This window comes from Bubalus bubalis, chromosome 1 (genome assembly GCF_019923935.1).
Source record: "Bubalus bubalis isolate 160015118507 breed Murrah chromosome 1, NDDB_SH_1, whole genome shotgun sequence".
In the NCBI taxonomy this organism is placed as follows: Eukaryota; Metazoa; Chordata; class Mammalia; order Artiodactyla; family Bovidae; genus Bubalus; species Bubalus bubalis.
In genome coordinates, this window is record NC_059157.1 from 45,170,631 (window position 1) to 45,193,665 (window position 23,035).

At 50.5% G+C, this 23,035-nt stretch overlaps 1 protein-coding gene and 1 pseudogene across 1 annotated transcript in view; one reads left to right on the plus strand and one right to left on the minus strand.

The window, feature by feature from the left end:
- LOC123465559 (liprin-alpha-1-like) overlaps window positions 1-23,035 on the minus strand; it is a gene marked incomplete in the record, with an annotated part of 992,590 nt that overhangs the window by 335,182 nt on the left and 634,373 nt on the right.
- Window positions 1-23,035, plus strand: part of LOC112577730 — a 79,571-nt pseudogene that overhangs the window by 43,186 nt on the left and 13,350 nt on the right.

Here is a 23,035-nt window from a genome sequence, read left to right on the forward strand (position 1 = left end):
ACTCAGTGTTCCTCTCCAGCGGCGACAGGCATCTTGGGCTTCCTATCAAGGTTCAACACATCAGTCAGGCCTTGCCTGCTGTTGAGGCATGGAACTCTGCTTTCCTCTCGAGTTGTCAAAGAGGTGTCAGGCTTCCGGTCGAGTTCAGGTGGAGAATTTGGGCTTTCTCAAGATGATAGGCAGGGCGGGCAGGCCTCCCATCCTGTTGTGAGGGGATACTTGGTGTTCCATTGGAACCAGTGCAGGGGAATCAGGACTTATCTGGAGCTGAGGGGGAACTCAGAGTCCTTTTTCCTTGCAGCAGGATCTGCGGGGTTCCACTCGAGATTCAATTGGTGACACTTGCCTTCTTATGTGGTTCGAGGGAAGTTGGGATTCCTCTTGAGTTGAAGCAGGGAATGGGGCCTCATCTCCATATGAGGTGGAACACATGGTGATCTTCTCGAGTTGTGGTGGGAAACTCAGCTTTCATCTAGAGTTTTGACGGGGATTTCTGGGCCCCCTTGAGTTACATGAAGGGAGTCAAGCCTCCTCTTGAGTTTAGAGAGGGAACTCAGGATTGCACTCGAGGAGTTGCAGGAGAAAAGGGCCTCATCTCGCATTGACCAGGGAATCTCTTTGTTTGTCTCGAGTTGGAGTGGGAGGCTTGGGGTTCCTCTGCAGGTACCACCAGGAGCTCAGGGAGCCTCTCGTGTTGCCTCAGGGAAGTCAAGTCTGCATTCGAGTTGCGAGGGCGAGGGCGGGAGCACTCTGGATTTATGGCAGGGGAATCAGGCCTCAATTGGCATGGAAAGGAGAATCTCAAGGTGTTTCTCGAGTTGCGGCAGGAAGTGTGGGTTCCTTCGAGCTGCCACCTGGACCTGAGGGAGCCTCTCATGTTGTCTCTGGGAAGTCAGGAGTCCTTTCGAGTTGTGAGGGGCCTCTCGGGATTCCTCTTGAGTTGGTGCAGGTGACTAGGGCCTCATGTAGAGTTGAGGCAGAAAACTCAGGTTTCCTCTCGAGCTCTGACAGGGATCTCGGCATCCCTATGGAGATTCCCCTGGGGAGTCAGACATCGTCTCGTGTTAAGCCATGGAACGCTGCTTTCCTCTCGAGGTGGTAAAGGGGTATCAGGTCTCCTGTCGAGTTTAGGCAGGTATCAGGGGCTATTTCTAGAGGCGCCCCAGGGTTCTCAGTCCTCCATTCGTGTCATGAGTTGATACTCAGGGTGACACTCTAGTCTTGGCAGGGGAATGAGGCCTTATCTCGAGTGGATGGGGACATCGGGGTCTTTTTGAATGGTGGCACGACTCCTGGAGTTCCTCTTGAGTTTCAAGGTGAGACCTGCCTCCGCTTAAGGTGTGACAGGAATATCGGGATTCATTTGCAGATGAAGCAGGGGATTGGACCCTCATCTCGAGATGAGGAGAGGAAACCGGGGCTCTTCTTGAGTTGTGGTGGGAAACTCGGTGTTCCTCTCGAGTGGAGACGAGTATGTCGGCGAACTTCTTGAGTTGCCTAAAGGGTATCAAGTACCTTTTGAGGCTCAAGAGGGAAGGTGGGATTTCTCTCGAGATGCTGCAACAGAGAGGGGCCTCATCTCGTGTTGAGGGGAGAATCTCCTGGGCTTTCTTGAATCGCGGTAGGAAACTTGGGGTTCCTCTCAAGTTGTGACGGGGACCTCAAACCTGCTCATGTTGCCTAAGGAAAGTTAAGTCTCCATTCAAGTTGCGAGGGGCCCCTCGGGATCATCTGCCGTGTGTGCAGGGGCTTATGGCCTCATCTCTAGTTGAGGCCAGAACCTCAGGATTCCTCTCCAGTTCTGAACCTTGAATCATAGGATCTCGGGTTTCCTATGGAGTTTCAACAGGGGAGTCAGGCCTCATCTCGTGTGGAGACATGGAACTCCGCTTCCCTCTCGAGGTTTAAAAGAGGTGTCAGGCTTCCTGTCGGGTGGACATAGTCGTCTGGGACTTTTTCTCGAATTGCCACTCGGCTGTCACACTTCCTTTCGTGTTTTGAGTCAATCCTTGGTGTTCCAGTTGAGTCAGTGCAGGCGAAACAGGCTTATCTGTAGTGGTTGGGGAAATCGGGGTCTTTTTGAATTGAGGCACGAATCCCGGGGATACACTCGAGTTTCAAGGAGAGACCGGCCTCCTCTTGAGGGGCAATGGCAACGTTGGGATTCCTTTCCTGATGAAGCAGGGGAATCGACTCTCATCTCTAGTTGAGGAGGGGGAAAACAGGGCTCTTCTTGAGTTGTGGTATGAAACTCGGTGTTCCTCTCTAGTGGGGATGGGTATCTCGGGGACCTTCCTGAGTTGCATCAAGGGTGTCAAGTACCCTTTCACGTTTCAAGAGGGAATGTTGGGTTTCTCTTGAGACATTGCTCTGGAAAAGGGTCTCATCTCAGGTTGAGGAGAGAATCTCGTGGCTTTTACGAGTTGCCTCAGGACACTTGGAATTCCTCTCGAGTTGCAACGGGGACCTCAGGGACCCGCTCGTGTTGTCTCAGGAAAGTCAAGTCACCGTTTGAGTTGGGAGGGGCCTCTCGGGATTCCTCTCTAGTCAGTGCAGGGCATAAGGCCTTATCTCGAGTTGAATTTGGAACCTCAGGGTTCCTTTTCAGTTCTGACATGAATCTCGGGGTGCCTTTGGAGTTTCAACAGGGGAGTCAGGCCTCGTCTTGTGTGGAGACATGGAACTCAGCTTCTTTCTCAAGGTGTAAAAGAAGTGCCAGGCTTCCTGTCGAGTGGACAGAGGGTTTTGGGGCTTTTTCTCCAGGTACCACGGGGCTGTCACCCCTCCCTTCGTGTTTGAGTCGATCATCAGGGTTCCAGTCAAGTCCGTGCAGGGGAAAGAGGATTATCTCGAGTGGATGGGGAAATTGGGTTTTTTGAATTGTGGCACGACTCCTGGGGATGCGCTCGTGTTTCAAGGGCAGACCGTCCTCCTCCTGAGGGCCGACAGCAACGTCGGGATTCCTTTCCCGATGAAGCAGGGGAATTGACCCTCATCTCGATTAGAGGAGGGTGAAAACGGGGCTCTTCTTGAGTTGTGCTGTGAAACTCTGGGTTCCTCTCTAGTGTGGATGGGTATCTCGGGCACCTTCCTGAGTTGCATCAAGGGTGTCAAGTACCCTTTCCCATTTCAAGAAGGAATGTGAGGTTTCTCTCGAGACCCTGCTCTGTAAAAGGGCTTCATCTCGCGTTCAGGGAAGAATCCTGTGGTTGTTCACGGGTTGCGGTGGAAAGTGTGGGGTTCCTCTCGAGTTTCAATGGGGATCTCAGGGGCCAGCTCGTGTTGCCTCAGAGATGTCAGGTCTCTTTTCGAGTTGCGAGGGGCCCATCGGGACCCCTCTTGAGTTGCTGCTGGTGAATAGGGCTGTGTCTAGAGTTCAGTCGGGAAACTCAGTGTTGCTCTCCAGTGGCAACTGGGATCTCGGGCTTCCTATCAAGGTTCAACTAGGGAATCATGCCTCGTCTGGTGTTGAGGCATGGAACTCTGCATTTCTCTCTAGTTGTCAAAGGGCTTTCAGGCCTCTGGTCATCCTTTTTCCTTTCAGGAGAATCTGCAGGGTTCCATTCGAGATTCAATTGGTGACACAGGCCTCCTTTTGTGGTGTGAGGGGAAGTTGCGATTCCTCTTTAGTTGAAGTAGGGAATGGGCCCTCATCTCCAGATGAGGTGGGACACATGGGGTTCTAGTCGAGTTGTGGCAGGAAACTCAGCTTTCATCTACAATTGTGATGGGGATCTCTGGGCCCCCTTGAGTTGCCTAAAGGGAGTCAAGTTTCTCTCGAGTTTTGAGAGGGAACCTGGGATTCCTCTCGAGGTGCTGCTGGAGAAAAGGGCCTCACCTTGCGTTGACTGGGGCATCTCGTGGTTCGTCTTGAGTTGCAGCTGGAGGCTTGAGATTCCTCTCCAGGTACCACGGGGAACTCAGGGAGTCTCTTGTGTTGCCTCAGAGAAGTCAAGTCTCCAGCCGAATTGTGAGGGCTAGCGCGGGAATGCTCTGGAGTCACGGCAGGGGAATCTGTCCTCAATTAGCATGGAAGGGGGACTCTCAAGGTGTTCCTTGAGTTGCGGCAGGAAGTGTGGATTCCCTTGAGTTGCCACGGGGACCTGAGGGAGCCTCTCATGTTGTCTCTGGGAAGTCAGGAATCCTTTCGAGTTTTGAGGGGCCTCTAGGGATTCCTCTCGAGTTGGTGCAGGTGACTAGGGCCTCATGTTGAGTTGAGGCGGGAAACTCGGGGTTCCTCTCCAGCTCTGAGAGTGATCTTGGTGTCCCTATGGAGATTCCACTGGGGAGTCAGACGTCGTCTTGTGTTGGCCCATGGAACTCTGCTTCCCTCTTGAGGTCGAAAAGGGGTGTCAGGCCTCCTGTCGAGTTGAGGTAGGAATCAGGAGCTATTTCTAGAGGTGCCACGGGGCTCTCAGGCATCCCTTTGTGTCATGAGTTGATCCTTGGGGTGACATTTGAGTCGTTGCAGGGGAATGAGGCCTTATCTTGAGTGGATGGGGACATCGGGGTCTTTTCGAATGGTGGCACTACCCCTGGAGTTCCTCTCGAGTTTCAAGGTGAGACTGGCCTCCTCCTGATGTGCGACGGGAACATCAGGATTCCTTTGCAGATGAAGCAGGTGATTGAACCCTCACCTAGAGATGAGAAGGGGAACCTGGGGCTCTTCTTGAGTTGTGGTGAGAAACTCAGGGTTCCTCTCCAGCTCTGACAGGGATCTTGGGGTCCTTATGGAGATTCCCCTGGAGAGTCAGACGGCATCTCATGTTGGGGCATGGAACTCCACTTCCCTCTCGAGGTGGAAAAGGGGTGTCAGGCCTCCTGTCGAGTTGAGGTAGGTATCAGGGGCTATTTCTAGAGGTGCCACGGGGCTCTCAGTCCTCCCTTCGTGTCGTGAGTTGAAACCCAGTTGACATCACAGTCGTTGCAGGGGAATGAGGCCTTTTCTCGAGGGAACGGGGACATTGGGGTCTTTTTGAACAGTTGCACGACCCCTGGAGTTCGTTTCGACTTTCAAGGTGAGACTGGCCTCCTGAGTTGCGACAGGAACATCGGGATTCTTTTGCAGACGAAACAGGAGATTGGACCCTCATCTCGAGATGAGGAGGGGAAACTGGGGCTCTTCTTGATTGTGGTGGGAAACTCGGTATTCCTCTCAAGTGCAGATGGGTATGTCGGGGAACTTCTTCAGTTGCCTAAAGGGTGTCAAGTACCCTTTCCAGGCTCAAGAGGGAAGGCGGGATTTCTCTCGAGACCCTGCAGCGGAGAGGGGCCTCATCTGTCATTGAGGGGAGAATCTCTTGGAATTTCTTGAGTGGCGCCAGGAAACTTGGGGTTCCTCTCGAGTTGTGACGGGGACCTCAAACCTGCTCATGTTGCCTCAGGAAAGTCAAGTCTCCATTCAATTTGTGATGGGCCTCTCGGGATTCCTCTCCAGTCGGTGCAGGGGCATAGGGCCTCATGTCTAGTTGAGGCTGGAACCTCAGGTTTCCTCTTCAGTTCTGACATGGATCTCGGAGTTCCTATGAAGTTTCAACAGGGGAGTCAGGCCTCGTCTCGTGTGGAGACATGGAACTCCGCTTTCCTCTTGAGGTTTCAAAGAGATGTCAGGCTTCTTGTCGAGTGTACATAGGGTTCTGGTGCTTTTTCTTGAGGTGCCACGAGGCTGTCACACCTCCCTTTGTGTTTTGAGACAATCGTCCGGGTTCCAGTCGAGTCAGTGCAGGGGAAGCCACTTTCTGGAATGGATGGGGAAATTGGGGTCTTTTCGAATTGAGGCACAACTCCTGGGGATGCGCTCGAGTTTCAAGGTTAGATTGGCCTCCTCTTGAGGGGCAATGGCAACGTCGTGATTCCTTTCCTGACAAAGCAGGGGAATCGACCCTCATCTCGAGTTGAGGAGGAGAAAATCGGGGCTCTTCTTGAGTTGTGGCATGAAATTCGGTGTTCCTGTCGAGTGGACGTGTATCTCAGGGTCCTTCCTGAGTTGCATCAAGGGTGTCAAGTACCCTTTCGCGTTTCAGGAGGGAACGTTGGGTTTCTCTCGAGACACTGCTCTGGAAAAGGGCCTCATCTCGCATTGAATGAGAATCTCGTGGTTTTTCTGGAGTTGCAGCAGAAGCTTAGGGTTCATCACGAGTTGTGACGGGGATCTCAGCGACCGTCTCGTGTTGCCTCAGAGAAGTCAGGTCTCTTTTTAAGTTGCGAGGGGCTCGTCAGGATTCCTCTCGAGTCACTGCCCCCGAATAGTGCTGTGTCTAGAGTTCAGTCGGGAACTCAGTGTTCCTCTCTGGCGGCGACAGGCATCTTGGGCTTCCTATCAAGGTTCAACAAGGCAGTCAGGCCATGCCTGGTGTTGAGGCATGGAACTCTGCGTTCCTCTCGAGTTGTTAAAGGGATGTCAGGTCTCTGGTCGAGTTCAGATGGGGAATTTGTGCTTTTTCAAGAGGATAGGCAGGGCCAACAGGCCTCCCATCCTGTTGTTAGGGTATACTCGGTGTTCTGTCGGAGCCGGTGCAGGGGAATCAGGACTTATCTGGAGCTGAGGGGGAACTCGGAGTCCTTTTTCCTTGCAGCAGGATCTGTGGGGTTCCACTGGAGATTCAAGCAGTGACACAGGCCTCTTCTTGTGAGGGGAAGTTGGGATTCCTCTTGCGTTGAAGCAGGGAATGGGCCCTCATCTCCAGATGAGGTTGGATACATGGGGCTCTTCTTGAATTGTGGCGGGGAACTCGGCTTTCATCACGAGTTGTGACGGGGATCTCTGGGCCCCCTTGAGTTGCCTAAAGGGAGTCAAGCCTCCTCTCGAGTTCTGAGAGGGAACTCAGGATTGCTCTTGAGGCGCTGCAGGAGAAAAGGACCTTATCTCGCGTTGACAGGGGAATCTTGTGGTTTGTCTCGAGTTGCGGTGGGAGGCTTGGGGTTCCTCTCCCTGTATCATGGGGAACTCAGGGAGCCTCTCATGTTTCCTCAGGGAAGTCAAGTCTCCATTCGAGTTGTGAGTGCAAGCGCTCTAGTGCTCTGGAGTCACGGCAGTGGAATCAGGACTCAATTTGCATGGAAAGGGGAATCTCAAGGTGTTTCTTGAGTTGTGGCAGGCAGTGTAGTTTCCCTCGAGTTGTCACGGGGACCTGAGGGAGCCTCTCATGTTGTCTCTGGGAAGTCAGGAATCCTTCGAGTTGTGAGGGGCCTCTCAGAATTTCTCTCGAGTTGGTGCAGGTGACTAGGGCTTCATCTTGAGTTGAGGTGGGAAACTCAGGGTTCCTCTCCAGGCTCTGACAGGGATCTCGGGTTCCCTATAGAGATTCCACTGGGGAGTCAGACATCATCTGGTGTTGGGCCATGGAACTCCGCTTCCCTCTTGAGGTGGAAAAGGGGTGTCACGCCTCCTGTCGAATTGAGGTAGGAATCAGGGGCTATTTCTAGAGGTGCCACGGGGCTCTCAGGTGTCCCTTCTTGTCGTGAGTTGATCCTCAGGATGACATTTCAGTCGTTGCAGGGGAATTAGGCCTTATCTTGAGTGGAGGGGACATCGGGGTCTTTTCGAATGGTGGCACGTTCCCCTGGAGTTTGTCTTGAGTTTCAAAGTGAGACCAGCCTCCTCCTGATGTGTGACTGGAATGTCGGAATTCCTTTGCAGATGAAGCAGGGGATTGGACCCTCATCTCGAGATGAGGAGGGGAAACCGGGGCTCTTCCTGAGTTGTGGCGGGAAAGTCGGGGTTCCTCTTGAATGGAGGTAGGTATGTCGGGGAACTTCTTGAGTTCCCTAAATGGTGTCCAGTACCCTTCTGAGGCTCAAGAGGGAAGGTGGGATTTCTCTCGAGAGTCTGCAGGGGAAAGGGGCCTCATCTCACATTGAGGGGACAATCTCCTGGGTTTCTCGAGTTGTGGCAGGACAGTTTGAATTCCTCTTGAGTTGCAACGGGGACCTCAGGAAAGTTGTCTCCATTTGAGTTGCAAGAGGCCTGTCGGGATTCCTCTGCAGTCGGTACAGGGGCATAGGGCCTCATCTCGAGTTGAGGCCGGAACCTCAGGTTTCCTCTTCAGTTCTGACATGGATCTCGGGGTTCCTATGGAGTTTCAACAGGGGAGTCAGGCCTTGTCTTGTGTGCAGACATTGAACTCCGCTTCCCTCTTGAGGTTTCAAAGAGGTGTCAGGCTTCCCGTCGAGTGGACACAGGGTTCTGGGGCTTTTTCTCGAGGTGCCACAGGGCTGTCACCCCTCCATTTGTGTTTTGAGTCAATCCTCGCGGTCCCTGTCGAGTCTATGCAGGGGAATCAGGCTTATCTGGAGTGGATGGGGAAATCAGGGTCTTTTCAAATTGAGTCACGACTCCTGCGGAAGCACTCCAGTTTCAAGGGGAGACCGGCCTCCTGAGGGCCAACGGCAATGTCGGGATTCCTTTCCCAATGAAAGAGAGGAATCGACGTACATCTCGATTAGAAGAAGGGGAAATCGGGGCTCTTCTTGAGTTGTGGAGTGGAACTTGGGGTTCCTCTCTAGTGGGGACAGTTATCTCGGAGACCTTACTAAGTTGCATCAAGAGTGTCAAGTACCCTTTCACATTTCAAGAGGGAACGTGGGGTTTCTCTCAAGATACTACTCCGGAATAGGGCCTCATCTTGCATTGAGGGCAGAATCACGTGGTTGTTCACGGGTTGCGGCTGGACTCAACCCAGGACATTCAAACCCAGGAGAAACAAACCCAGGAGATTATCCCCATTCTGCAGCTACTGTGGTATCTTTTCCTGAACATTTTTCTGGCCACCTAGCACACATTTGTGTACACACGCTCATGCACACATGGACGTGTGCACGCGCACGTGCACACACACACACACACACACACACACACACACACAGGCTTTGTTCTTTTTCCGAGCCCAGGAAATTCTCACTTCAAGTCAACATGTGAAGCCCTGCAGTGGTAAAAACCTGGAAAATCTGATTCCCGACAATTTGCCCCATTTTCTAAATCAGACCCAGATCGTAGCTAGTCTAGGCCATAGAAGAACAGAAGTCACACCTCCTGAGCTCCGGCCTGGATGGGCAACTCATACGGGCATTGGCCTGTCTGCATTTGGCAGATCAAGCCTGGGGAAAAGGTTCTCACTGAATTTTTCAGAAGATGCTGTGGTTAGGGAAATGGGAGGACATGCCCAAAGTCACAGGTCTGGAGCTGAGGCTCTTTCTGTGTTTGGTGTCAGAGAGCCTGCAGACTCCAGGAACAAGAGTGTGGGTGACTGCCAATCCTTTTCATCTTGTTTCATGACAGAGTGTCAAGGAGGAGGAAAAGGCACCCCCTAAGAAGTAGGCCATCAAACCGCCCAGGGACCTGACCAGCATGTTTGAGCAGGGACAGGAGATGAAGAGGCAGGAGGCGATCAAGGCTGAGAAGGAGAATCAGTGGAAGGAGGAGGAGGCACGGCTCTTGGTGGGTCCACCATCCTCAGCCCTCAAGCCATGAACTCGGCTCCAGAGAAGGGGCTGCTAGGAATGGGGAAACAGACACAGGCCACGAAGAGATGTGTTTATGGGCCCCAAGGTTCAAATCCCCTCCTCCCTCTTCCAAAAACCCCACCTTCACCCGGCCAGGTGGGAATCCCAGTGGTGGTCAGCCAGATGCTAATACAACAGAGCTGTGCTGCCTGGGCCAATTCATTGTGTACTGTGCAGTTCCGGGGTACTCCTTGTTCCAGACCAGGAGCTCACTAAAGATATACCTGCATACACTCTACATCCATCCTCCATCCACCTTCCCATAAGCCTCCCACCACCCTCCCACAATCCACCCACCACCCTGCATTCCACCCTCCCATTCGTCTTCCCACTATGTTCCCACCCTCCTCCCACAATCCTCCCACTACCCTCCCACCCATCCTCCTATCCACCTTCCCATCACCCTCCCACAATCCTCCAACTAGCTTCCCATCACTCACTCACCACCCGCCCACCACCCTCCCATGACCCTGCAACCACCCCACCACCACCCTCCCAGCACCCGCCAACCACCCTCCAACCACACGACCATCACCTGCCCACCACCCTCCCACAACCTGCCCACCGCCCTCCCAACACCCGCCCATCACCCTCCCACCACCCTCCCAGCACCCGCCCAGCACCTGCCCACCACCAGCCCACCACCCGCTCACCACCCTCCCAGGACCCGCCCACCACCCTCCCACCACATGCCCACCACCAAATCCACCAACTGCATACCACCCTCCCACCACCGGCCCAACACCCTCACAACACCCGCCCATCACCCTCCCACCACCCACCCACCACCCACCCACCACCCTCCTACAACCCACCCACCATCCGCCCTCCACCTTCCAGCACCCGCCCACCACCTTCCAGCACCTGCCCACCACCCGCCCACCACCCTTCCAGCACCCACCCTCCACCCGACCACCACCCTCCCACCAGCCTCCCACCCTCCTCCCACTGCCCTCCCACCGCCCTCCCACCACCCTCCTACTGCCTTCCAATCCACCCTCCCATTCATCTTCCCACCCCTGTGGAGTAGGATGGAGTAGGATGAACCTGTTTTTTGTACATAAGAAGGGAGAATCTGGGTTCTTGGGCTTCCTATCAAGTTTCAACTAGGGAGTCAGGCCTCATTTAGTGTTGAGGTGTGGAACTCTTCATTTCTTTCCAGTTGTCAAAGGGCTGTCAGACCTCTGGTCGAGTTCAGGTGGGGAGTTTGGGCTTTTTCAAGAGGATAGGCAGGGGAGACAGGCCTCCCATCCTTTTGTGAGGGGATACTCGGTGTTCCATTAGAGCCGGTGCAGGGGAATCAGGACTTATCTGGAGCGGAGGGGGAACTCAGCGTCCTTTTGGCTTGCAGGAGGATCCGCGGGGTTCCACTCGAGATTCAAGTGGTGAGGCCTTGAACAACAGGCCTCCTCTTGTGGTGTGAGGGGAAGTTGCGATTCCTCTTGAGTTGAAGCAGGGAATGGGCCCTCATCTCCAGATGAGGTGGGTTACACGGGGTTCTAGTCGAGTTGTGGCAGGAAACTCGGTTTTCATCTTGAGTTGTGACGGGGATCTCTGGGCCCCCTTGAGTTGCCTAAAGGGAGTCAAGTTTCTCTCGAGTTTTGAGAGGGAACCTGGGATTGCTTTCGAGGTGCTGCAGGAGAAAAGGGCCTCATCTTGCCTTGATGGGGGCATCTTGTGGTTTGCCTCGAGCTGCGGCTGGAGGCTTGAGATTCCTCTTCAGGTACCACGGGGCCCTCAGGGAGCCTCTCGTGTTGCCTCAGGGAAGTCAAGTATCCATTTGAGTTGTGAGGGCGAGTGTGGGAGTGCTCTGGAGTCATGGCAGGGGAATCAGGCCTCAATTCGCATGGAAGGGGGAATCTCAAGCTGTTCCTTGAGTTGCGGCAGGAAGTGTGGGTTTCCTCCAGTTGCCACAGGGACCTGAGGGAGCCCCTCATGTTGTCTCTGGGAAGTCAGGAATCCTTTCGAGTTGTGAGGGGCCTCTCGAGATTCCTCTCGAGTTGGTGTGGGCGACTAGGGCCTCATCTCGAGTTGAGGCGGGAAACTCAGTGTTCTTCATCAGTTCTGACAGGGATCCTGGGGTCCCTATAGAGATTCCCCTGGGGAGTCAGACATCGTCTCGTGTTGGGGCATGGAACTCCGCTTCCCTCTGCAGGTGGCAAAGGGGTGTCAGGCCTCCTGTTGATCAGGGGTTATTTCTAGAGGCGCCACGGTGCTCTCAGTCCTCCTTTCATGTCTTGAGTTGATACCCGGGGTGAAATTCCAGTTGTTGAAGGGGAATGAGGCCTTATCTCTAGTGGACGGGGACATCGGTGTCTTTTCAAATGGTGGCACGATTCTTGGAGTTCGTCTCGAATTTCAAGGTGAGTCCAGCCTCCTCCTGAGGTGTGACAGGAACATAGGGATTCCTTTGCAAATGAAGCAGGGGATTGGACCCTCATCTCGAGATGAGGAGGGGAAACTGGGGCTCTTCTTGAGTTGTGGTGGGAAACTCGATGTTCCTCTCGAGCTGAGCCGGGTATGTCGGGGAACTTCTTGAGTTGCCTAAAGGGTGTCAAGTACCCTTTTGAAGCTCAAGAGGGAAGGCGAGATTTCTCTTGAGACCCTGCAGTGGAAAGGGGCCTCGTCTCTCATTGAGGGGAGAATCTCCTGGGGTTTCTCGAGTTGTGGAAGGAAACTTGGGTTTCCTCTAGAGTTGTTACGGTGACCTCAGGGACCCACTCATGTAGCCTCAGGAAAGTCAAGTCTCCTTTCGAGTTGCGTGGGGCCTCTTGGGATTCCTCTCCAGTCGGTGCAGGTGCATACAGCATCATTTCGATTTGAGGCCTGAACCTCAGGGTTCCTCTTCAGTTCTGACATAGATCTCAGGGTTCCTATGGAGTTTAAACAGGGGATTCAAGCCTCGTCCCACATGGAAATCCACTTCCCTCTAGAGGTTTCAAAGAGGTGTTAGGCTTCCTGTCGAGTGGACATAGGGGTCTGGGCTTTTTCTCGAGGTGTCACCCGGCTGTCACACCTCCGTTCGTGTTTTGAGTGGATCCTCGGGGTTCCAGTCGAGTCAGTGCAGGGGAATCACGCTTATCTGAAGTGGATGGGGAAATCGGGGTCTTTTCGAATTGAGGCACAACTCCCTGGGATGTGCTCGAGTTTCAAGGTGAGACCGGCCTCCTCTTGAGGGGTGACAGCAATGTCCGGATTCCTTTCCCAACGAAGCAGGGTAATCAACCCTCATCTCGAGTTGAGGAGGGGGAAAACGGGGCTGTTCTTGAGTTGTGGAGTGAAACTCGGTGTTCCTCTTGAGTGGGGATGGGTATCTTGGGGACCTTCCTGAGTTGCACCAAGGGTGTCAAGTACCCTTTTGCGTTTCAAGAGGGAACGTGGGGTTTTTCTCGAGATACTGCTTTGGAAAAGGGCCTCATCTTGCATTGAGGGGAGAATCTTGTGGTTTTTCTCGAGTTGTGGCGGGAAGCTTGGGGTTCATCATGAGTTGCTACGGGGACCTCAGGGACCCGCTCGTGTTGCCTCAGAAAAGTCAGGTCTCTTCAAGTTGCAAGGGGAACTTCGGCATTCCTCTCGAGTCACTGCCATGAATAGGGCAGTGTCTAGAGTTCTGTCGGGAAACTCAGTGTTCCTCTCCAGCGGTGACTGGGGTCTCGGGCTTCCTATCAAGTCTCGGACTTCCTAGGGAGTCAGGCCTCGTCTGGTGTTGAGGAATTGAACTCTGTAATCCCCTCGTGTTGTCAAAGGGGTGTCAGGCTTCCATTCGAGTTCAGGTAGGGAATTTGGGCTTTCTCAAGACAATAGGCAGGGCAGACAGGCCTCCCATCCTGTTGTGAGGGGATACTCGGTGTTCCATTGGAGCCAGTGCAGGGGAATCAGGACTTATCTGGAGCTGAAGGGGAACTCGGCTTCCTTTTTCCTTGCAGCAGGATCTGCGGGGTTCCTCTCGTGATTCAATTGGTGACACAGGCCTCCTTTTGTGGTTCGAGGGGAGGTTGGGATTCCTCTTGAGTTGAAGCAGGGAATGGGACCTCATCTCCAGATGAGGTGGGACACACTGTGCTCTTCTTGAGTTGTGGCGGTAAACAGCTTTCATCTCGAATTTTTATGGGAATCTCTGGGCCTCCTTGAGTTGCATGAATGGAGTCAAGCCTCCTCTCAGGTTTTGAGTGGGAACTCGGGATTGCATTCGAGGCGTTGCAAGAGAAAAGGGCCTCATCTCGCGCTGATTTGGGAATCTTGTGGTTTGTCTCAAGTTGCGGCGGGAGGCTTGGGATTCCTCTGCAGGTACCACCGGGAGATCAGGGAGCCTCTCGTGTTGCCTCAGGGAAGTCAAATCTCTATTCGAGTTGCGAGGGCGAGTGCGGGAGTGGCCTGGTTTCATGGCAGGGGAATCAGGCCTCAATTCGCATGGAAGAGGGACTCTCAAGGTGTTTCTCGAGTTGTGGCAGGAAGTGCGGTTTCCCCTGAGTTGCCACGGGGACCTGAGGGAGCCTCTCATGTTGTCTCTGGGAATTTAGGAATCCTTTCATGTTGTGAGAGGCCTATCGGGATTGCTCTCGAGTTGGTGCGGGCAACTAGGGCCTCATCTCGAGTTGAGGTGAGAAACTCAAGGTTCCTCTCCAGCTCTGACAGGGATCTTGTTGTCCCTATGGAGATTCCACTGGGGAGTCAGACATCGTCTCATGTTGGGGCATAGAACTCCACTTCCCTCTCAAGGTATAAAAGGTGTGTCAGGGCTCCTGTCGAGTTGAGGTATGGAACAGGGACTATTTCTAGAGGTGCCACGGGGCTCTCAGACCTCCCTTCGTGTCGTGAGTGGATCCTCGGGGTGACATTCGAGTCGTTGCAGGCGAATGAGGCCTTATTTCAAGTGGACGGGGACATCGGGGTCTTTTCAAATGGCACGTCCCATGGAGTTCCTCTCGAGTTTCAAGGTGAGACCGGCCTCCGCCTGATGTGCAACGGCAAAGTTGGGATTCCTTTGCAGACGATGCAGGTGATTGGACCCTCATCTCGAGATGAGGAGGTGAACCCGGGTCTCTTCTTGAGTTGTGGCGGGAAACTCAGGGTTCCTCTGGAGTGGAGACGGTTATGTCGGGGAACTTCTTGAGTTGCCTAAAGGGTGTCAAGTACCCCTTCGAGGCTCAGGAGGGGAGGTGGGATATCTCTCGAAACGCTGCAGTGGAAAGGGTCCTCATCCCGTATTGAGGGGAGAATCTCCTGGGCTTTCTCCAGTTCGGTTAGGAAACTTGGGGTTCCTCTCGAGTTGCGATGGGGACCTCAAACCCGCGTGTGTTGCCTCAGGAAAGGCAAGTTTCCATTCGAGTTGCGAGGGGCCTCTCGAGATTCCTCTCCAGTTGGTGCAAGGGCAAATGGCCTCATCTCAAGTTGAGGCTGGAACCTCAATGTTCCTCTCCAGTTCTGACATGGATCTCTGGGTTCCTATGGAGTTTCAATAGGGGAATCAGGCCTCGTCTCGTGTGGAGATATGGAACTCCACTTCCCTCTCGAGGTGGAAAAGGGTTGTCAGGCTTCCTGTTGAGTTGGCATAGGGATCTGGGGCTTTTTCTCGAGGTGCCAGGGGCTGTCACACCTCCCTTCGTGTTTTGAGTCGATACATGTGGTTCCAGTCGAGTCAGTGCAGGGGAATCAGGCTCATCTGGAATCGATGGGGAAATCGGGGTCTTTTCGAATTTAGGCATGACTCCCTGGGGATGCGCTCGAGTTTCAAGGTGAGACCAGCCTCCTCTTGAGGAGCGAGGGCAACATCAGGATTCCTTTACCTACGAAGCAAAGGAATCGCCACTCATCTGGAGTTGAGGAGGGGAAAACGGGTCTCTTCTTGAGTTGTGGTGGGAAAGTCTGCATTCCTCTCGAGTGGGGATGTGTATCTTGGAAAGGTTCTTGGATTTCATAAAGGGTGTCAAGTTCCCTTTCGAGTTCCAAGAAAGAACGTGGGATTTTTTGGAAAACGCTCTAACGTCAAAGGGCCTCATCTCACGTGGAGGGGAGAATTTCATGGTTTTTGTGGTGTTGTGGTTGGAAGCTTAGGGTTCCTCTCGAGTTGCATGGGGACCTGGGGGTACCCTCTCGTGTTTCCTCAGGGAAGTCAGATCTGCTTTTAAGTTGCGAGGGGCACCTCGGGATTCCTCTTGTGTCGCTGCAGGCATGAATAAGGCCTCATCTCGAGTTTGGCGGGAACATCAGTGTTCCTCTCCATTTCTGACATTGATCTCGAGGTTTCTGGGGAGTTTGAACAGGGGAGGCAGGCCTTGTCTTATGTTGAGGCATGGGACTCGGCTTGCCTCTTGAGTTGTGGATGAGTTGTCAGGCCTCTTGTTGAGTTGGATTTGGAACCTGAGTCTTTTTCTGGAGAATACAAGTGGGGTGTCAGTGGCCCTTTGTGTTCTGACTTTATATTGGGGTTCCATTTGAATCGGTGAGGGGCATCAGGCCTTATCTCGAGTGGATGGGGAAATAGGTGTCTTGGGGGTTGTGGCACGACCCACGAGGGTTCCACTCGAGTTTCACTGTGAGACCAGCCTCTTCTTGAGGGGTGACGGGAACGTCGGAATTCCTTTCCAGAGAAAGCAGGGGAATCGACCCTCATCTCGAGATGAGGAGGGGCAAAGGGTCTCAGATTGAAGTGTTCCAGGCAACTCGGTGTTCCTCTCGAGTGGGGACGGGTATGTTGGGGAACTTCCTGAGTTGCATCAAGTGTGTCAAGTACCCTTCACGTTTCAAGAGGGAATGTGGGATTTGTCTCAAGATACTGCTCTGGAACAGGGCCTCATCTCACGTTGAGTGGAGAATCTCGTGGTTTTTCACGAGTTGCAGCAGGAAGCTTGGTGTTCCTCTCGAGTTGCTATGGGGACCTCAGGGACCTGCTGGTATTGCCTCAGAAAAGTCAAGTATCTTTTTGAGTTGCGAGTGGCACGTTGGGATTCCTCTCGAGTTGGTGCAGGGGACGACGGCATCATGTCGAGTTGAGGCAGGAAACTCAGGGTTCCTCTCCAGCTCTGACAGGGATCTCAGGGCTCCTATGGATATTCCACTGGAGAGTCAGACATCGTCTCGTGTTGGCGCATGGAACTCCGCTTGCCTCTCAAGGTGGAAAGGGGTGTCAGGCCTCCTGTCGAGTTGAGGTAGCGATCTGGTGCTATTTCCTGAGGGACCATGGGGCTCTCAGTCCTCCTTTCGTGTTATGAGTTGCTGCTCAGGGTGACATTTGAGTCTTTGCAGGGGAATGAGGCCTCATCTCGAGTGGATGGGGACATCAGTGTCTTTTCGAAAAGTGGCCTGACTCCTGGAGTTCCTTTCGAATTTCAAGGTGAGACCGGCCTCCTCCTGTTGTGTGACAGGAACGTCAGCATTCCTTTGCAGACGAAGCAGGGGAATGGACCCTCATCGCGAGATGAGAATGGGAAACGGTGCTCTTATTGAGTTGTGGCGGGAAACTCGGTGTTCCTCTCGAGTGGAGAAGGGTATGTTGGGGAACTTCTTGAGTTGCATAAAGGGTGTCAAGTCCCCTTTCAAGGCTCAAGAGGGAAGGTCGTATTTCTCTGGAGATGCTGCAGCAGAAAGGGGCCTCATCTCGCGTAGAGGGGAGAATCTCCTTGGGGTTCTCTAGTTGTGGCAGGAAACTTGGTTTTCCTCTAGAGTTGTGATGGGGACCTCAGGGACTCGCTCGTGTTACCTCAGGAAAGTCAAGTTTCCATTCGAGTTGCGAGGGGCTTCTTGGGATTCCTCTCCATTCGGTGCAAGGGCATATGGCCTCATCTCGAGTTGAGGCTGGAACCTCAGTGTTCCTCTCCAGTTCTGACATGGATCTCTGGGTTCCTAGGGAGTTTCAATAGGGGACTCAGGCCTCGTCTCATGTGGAGACATGGAACCCCACTTCCCTCTAGAGGTGGAAAAGGGTTGTCAGGCTTCCTGTCGAGTTGGCATAGGGATCTGGGGCTTTTTCTCGAGGTGCCAGGGGCTGTCACAGCTCCCTTTGTGTTTTGAGTTGATACATGCCGTTCCAGTCGAGTCAGTGCAGGGGAATCAGGCTTATCTGGAGTGGATGGGGAAATGGGGGTCTTTTGGAATTGATGCACAACTCCCGGGGATACGCTGGAGTTTCAAGGTGAGACGGCCTGCTCTTGAGGGGCGATGGCAACATCGGGATTCCTTTACCAATAAAACAGAGGAATCGCCACTCATCTAGAGTTGAGGAGGGGAAAACGGGTCTCTTCTTGAGTTGTGACGGGATACTCAGCGTTCCTCTCGAGTGGGGACAGGTATCTCGGGAAGCTTCTGGGGTTTCCTAAAGGGTGTCAAGTTCCCTTTCGAGTTCCAAGAGGGAACTTGGGGTTTCTTGGGAAACACTGCAGCGTAAAAGGGCCTCATCTCACATGGAGGGGAGAATTTTGTCGTTTTCGTGGAGTTGTGGTGGGAATATTAGGGTTCATCTCGAGTTGCATGGGGACCTGGGGGACCTGCTCGTGTTTCCTCAAGGAAGTCAGATCTGCTTTCGAGTTGTGAGGGGCACCTTGGGATTCCTCTCCCTTCACTGCAGGGATGAATAGGGCCTCATCTCGATTTGTGGCAGGAACCTCAGGGTTCCTCTCCATTTCCGACATCTATCTCAAGGTTTCTGTGGAGTTTGGACAGGGGATGCAGACCTCGTCTTGTGTTGAGGCATTGAACTCGGCTTGCCTCTTGAGTTGTGAATGAGGTGTCAGGCCTCCTGTCAAGTTGGATTTGGAACCTGAGTCTTTTTCTGGAGGATGCAAGCGGGGTGTCAGTGGCCCTTCGTGTTCTGACTTTATACTCGGGGTTCCATTTGAATTGGTGCAGGGACATCAGGCCTTATCTCGAGTGGATGGGGAAATAGGTGTCTTGGGGGTTATGGCATGACCCACGAGGGCTCCACTCGAGTTTCACTGTGAGACCTGCCTCCTCTTGAGGGGTGACGGGAACATCGGGATTCCTTTCCAGAGAAAGCAGGGGAATCGACCCTCATCTCGAGATGAGGAGGGGCAAAGGGTTTCAGATTGAGGTCTGCCAGGAAACTCGGTGTTCCACTCGAGTGGGGATGGGTATGTTGGGGAACTTCCTGAGTTGCATCAAGGGTGTCAAGTACCCTTTCGTGTTTCCAGAGGGAACGTGGCATTTCTCTAGAGACACTGCTCTGGAAAAGGGCCTCATCTCGCGTTGAGTGGAGAATCTCGTGGTTTTTCTCGAGTTGCGGCAGGAAGCTTGGGGTTACTCTCCAGTTGCGACGGGGACCTCTGGGACCTGCTCGTGTTGCCTTAGAGAAATCAGGTCTCTTTTTGAGTTGCCAGGGGCACATCGGGATTCCTCTTGAGTCGCTGCCAGTGAATAGGGCCGTGTCTAGAGTTCACTCGGGAAACTCAGTGTTCCTCTCCGGCGGTGACAGGGATCTTGGGCTTCCCATCAGTTTTCAACTAGGGAGTCAGGCCTTGTCTGGTTGAGGCACGGAACTCTGTATCCCTCTCAAGTTGTCAAAGGGGTGTCAGGCCTCCGGTCGAGTTTAGGCGTTGAATTTGGGCTTTTTCAAGAGGATCATCACGGGAGACAGGCCTCCCATCCTTTTGTGAGGGGATACTCAGTGTTCCATTGGAGCCGGTGCAGGGGAATCAGGACTTATCTGGAGTGGAGGGGAAACTCGGCATCCTTTTTCCTTGCAGCAGGATCCTCGGGTTTCCACTCGAGATTTAATCGGTGACACAGGCCTCCTCTTGTGGTGCAAAGGGAAGTTGGGATTCCTCTTGAGTTGAAGCAGGGAATGGGCCCTCATCTTCAGATTAGGTGGGAAACATGGGTCTCTTCTCGACTTGTGGTGGGAAACTCGTCTTTCATCTTGAGTTGTGACGTGGATCTCTGGGACCCCTTGAGTTGCATGAAGGGAGTCAAGCCTCCTTTCAAGTTTTGAGAGGGAACTCGGGATTGCTCTCATGGCACTGAAGGAGAAAGGGGCCTCATCTTGCGTTGATGGGGGAATCTCGTGGTTTGTCTCTAGTTGCAGCGGGAGGCTTGTGATTCCTCTCCAGGTACTACAGGGAACTCAGGGAGCCTCTCGTGTTGTATCAGCAAAGTCAAGTCTCCATTCGAGTTGTGAGAGCGAGTGTAGGAGTGCTCTGGAGTTATGGCAGGGGGATCAGGCCTCACTTTAGATCACTTCCTCTTCTAAATAATTTATGTATGTGGTTAATCAGTTGTGTCCAATTCTTTGTGACCTCATGAACAGTAGCACACCAGGCTCCTCTGTCCATGGGATTCTCCAGGCAAGAATACTGGAGCGGGTTTCCTTCTGGCAATACTGGAGCCATTTCCTTGTCTAAAGTACATTATGTAAAGTCCGCTATATAATCTTCCAAACATCCCACTGAGGTTGATGCTTCCATTGTCTCCATTTTATGGATGGGGAAACTGAAATACAGAAAGGTTAAGTGATTTGCTCCAGGACACACAGCTAAGAACTGATGGAACTTTGACACAGGCCCACACATTCTGGCTCCTGTGTAGCTGCTGCCCCTCACACTAGTCTCTGAAGCATCCAGTTGTCACCAACAGCAGTGTTAGCTCTCGTAACCATTGGAAGATCTGTGGTCATTTACATATGTGGATAAAGTGATGGCCAATGTGGAGCCTGGATAAAAAAAAAAAATTGTTTACCATAAGGTAGTTTTCTGTCTTTCCCCATTTGAATAGTTTATAAATTTGTGTGTTTATTTGAGAAAATCTGATTTAAAGCATGGATGCTGTTGTGTTTGAGTGCTAGTGGAGAAGTCAGTAACCTGCAGAGGGCAGACAGGAAATATTTTCACTTTGTGGACTGTAAGGTGTCTGTTGCAACAACTCATCTCTGCTGTATGGCAGGAAAGCAGCTGTTAACAATATGCAGACAAAAGAGACAAAAACCAATGATGGTGGATTTACTATGTTATTAGTAGTTAAAACAGTTGTTTTTTTCTTTTTTTTTTTAGTTGCAAGAAGCACAGGATCAACTTACAGAGGCTGTGAGATGTGCTGAGAAAACACAGTATCACGTCCAAAAGTACGATTTAAAGCAGCATAGAAAATAAATATAAAGCAGATAAACAGTATAATATGAGAATAGATCAATAGTGATAATAAGCACATTATCATGAAGCTGTGTAACATTTCAGCTTTGAGCTGTTTTGAGATGCATAATTTTCCCCCATTATTTCCATATTTTGCACATTATCCACAAGTGAAAATTGAAAGTTTTAATTGCTCAGTCATGTCTGACTCTTCGCAACCCCATGGACTCTAGCCATCCAGGCTCCTTTGTCCATGGAGTGCTCCAGGCAAGAAACCTGGAGTGGGTTGCCATTCCCTTCTCCAGGGGATCTTCCTGACTCAGGGATCGAACCTGTGTCTCCTGCATTGTCAGAAGATTCTTTACCATCTGAGCCACCAGGGAAGGTTATTAGTCACAAATAGAAAAACAGTACAGTGATCAAATCATCTACTTTTCAAAATTCTAAGAACCTATGTAGTTGAACCTGCAGATGTTTGTTCAAAAACAGTGTGATATTTTAAAAATCTTTGTCTGAAGGAATGTCGTGACAGTCCAAGGGTTAAAACTATGACTTCCAAGGCAGAAGGTGTGGGTTTGATCCCTGGTTGGGGAGCTGGGGCCCCACGTGCCCCACAGCCAAAAAACAAAAACATAAAACAGAAGCAATATTGCAGTCAATTCAATAAAGACTTTAAAATGGTCTATGTCCAAAAAAAAATCTTAAAAAAAAAAAACAAACATGTGTTAGAATAATTATTTTAAAATCTGTATTTTAGGCTTGAAATTGAAAATGTCAAGTTACAAACTACAGTCAAAAAGCAAGTGGGCAAAATTGAACAGCTTCAGAAAAACCTGTTAAGTACAAGATCGGTAAGTGAACCTCTTAATTTCTGTCATACTGAGAAAGGATTTTAATTTTTTTACTAGTAATATATAAGAATATTTTGGACAATATGAAAAGTCTCATTGATTAGCTTATTGTATTTTTATTGATACTGCTTGCTACTAGTACTCTGATTCCTCTATAGAAGAAATCAACTGAATTCATAAAATTAATGATTTTTGTAGTAAGATTTTAATTTAAAAAGTTGTGACAGTCCAAATGCAATATTTTATATAGACCGCATTTTGTTTATTCATTCATCTGTCAATGAAATTCCACCTTCTGACTATTGTTAATAATGCTGCTTTGAACATTGGTACACAAACATCTATTTGAGTCCAGAAATTTGAGTAATGATTTGATTGATAATTTTGAATTTCTTTTGTAATACAGACCTTTCTGTGAGATTTCTGAGAATGAATCATTTTAAATATTGTAGTTTGTTCTCTTCATTAAGAATGAACACTATGTCTGTATTGAACCATTTTTATGAACGAGTGTATTTTTCATTTATTGGATTTTTTTTAAGAGATGGGGGTTGCATGGGAATTTTTCAAAGATTATTTTAGTAAGGTGGGACTTAACAAAAACTGGAATATCTTGAACCATTAATGAAAATGATTTTAGAGCATCTCTAGAAAGTAAAATGTAAATATAGGCAGTGTTTAAAAAAACTTTCATTAACATTTAGTATTTTATGTGTAAAAGTCTCTATTTTTAACAAATAAATGTTGGCAATTTAAATTCCAGAAAAATGATGAAATGAAAAATCATTTTAAGTTGTTTTAGGAAAAGTCATCAATTTTGAAATCTGTTATTGGCATCAATCAGGTTTAAAAACTGTGTTTACTATAAAGTCATATTAACTTGTGAACTCATGAGAAATAATATTTTTAAGAAAAAATAAGTCTCTCTAGGTGTTTAAAAATAATTTTCTTAAATTGTTTTTTTCTAAGTCTGAGGATGAAAAGGAATAATTAAAGAAATACATTGAATTAAAACAATCTCTGGAAAATAGCTTGGACCAAGAAAAGAAGAAAAACAGTGAGTTAGAAAAAGAGATTACTGGGTAAGATTTTAATATTTCTGATAATATCAACTATTAATAAAAGTATAATTTTATTTTATTTAAAACCTTAGACACAAATTCATTTTTAAAATGTATTTTCATAATTAAACACATTATCCTATTTCAAAGTTTACTGTGGAAAGTCAGCACAATCTGAAATGTTTTTGAGTGCAGCAGTGTTATACTTATCTCTAATGATTTCTAAAACAGTAACAACCGTGCCTCTGCATATAGTAATGCCACTCTCTTCCTCATCATCTATGCTGAATTTTTACTTCTGCAAAGTATCTTTGTTCTTTTTGGTAATCCTGCCTTCTTTTAATTGTGTTCCTTCCCTTCATCATTCAAGTAATTTATTATCTAAAAACCTACCTGTGTTACTGTTGAACAACATTAAAAAGTATCTTGATTCAACTTATATTTTCTTTTTGCCCCCAAATTTTAGTTATAAAATGTACATACAAAAATCTACGTGTAACTTAAAGAATAATAAAATTAGTGACCATGTTTTGATCAGTAAGATAAA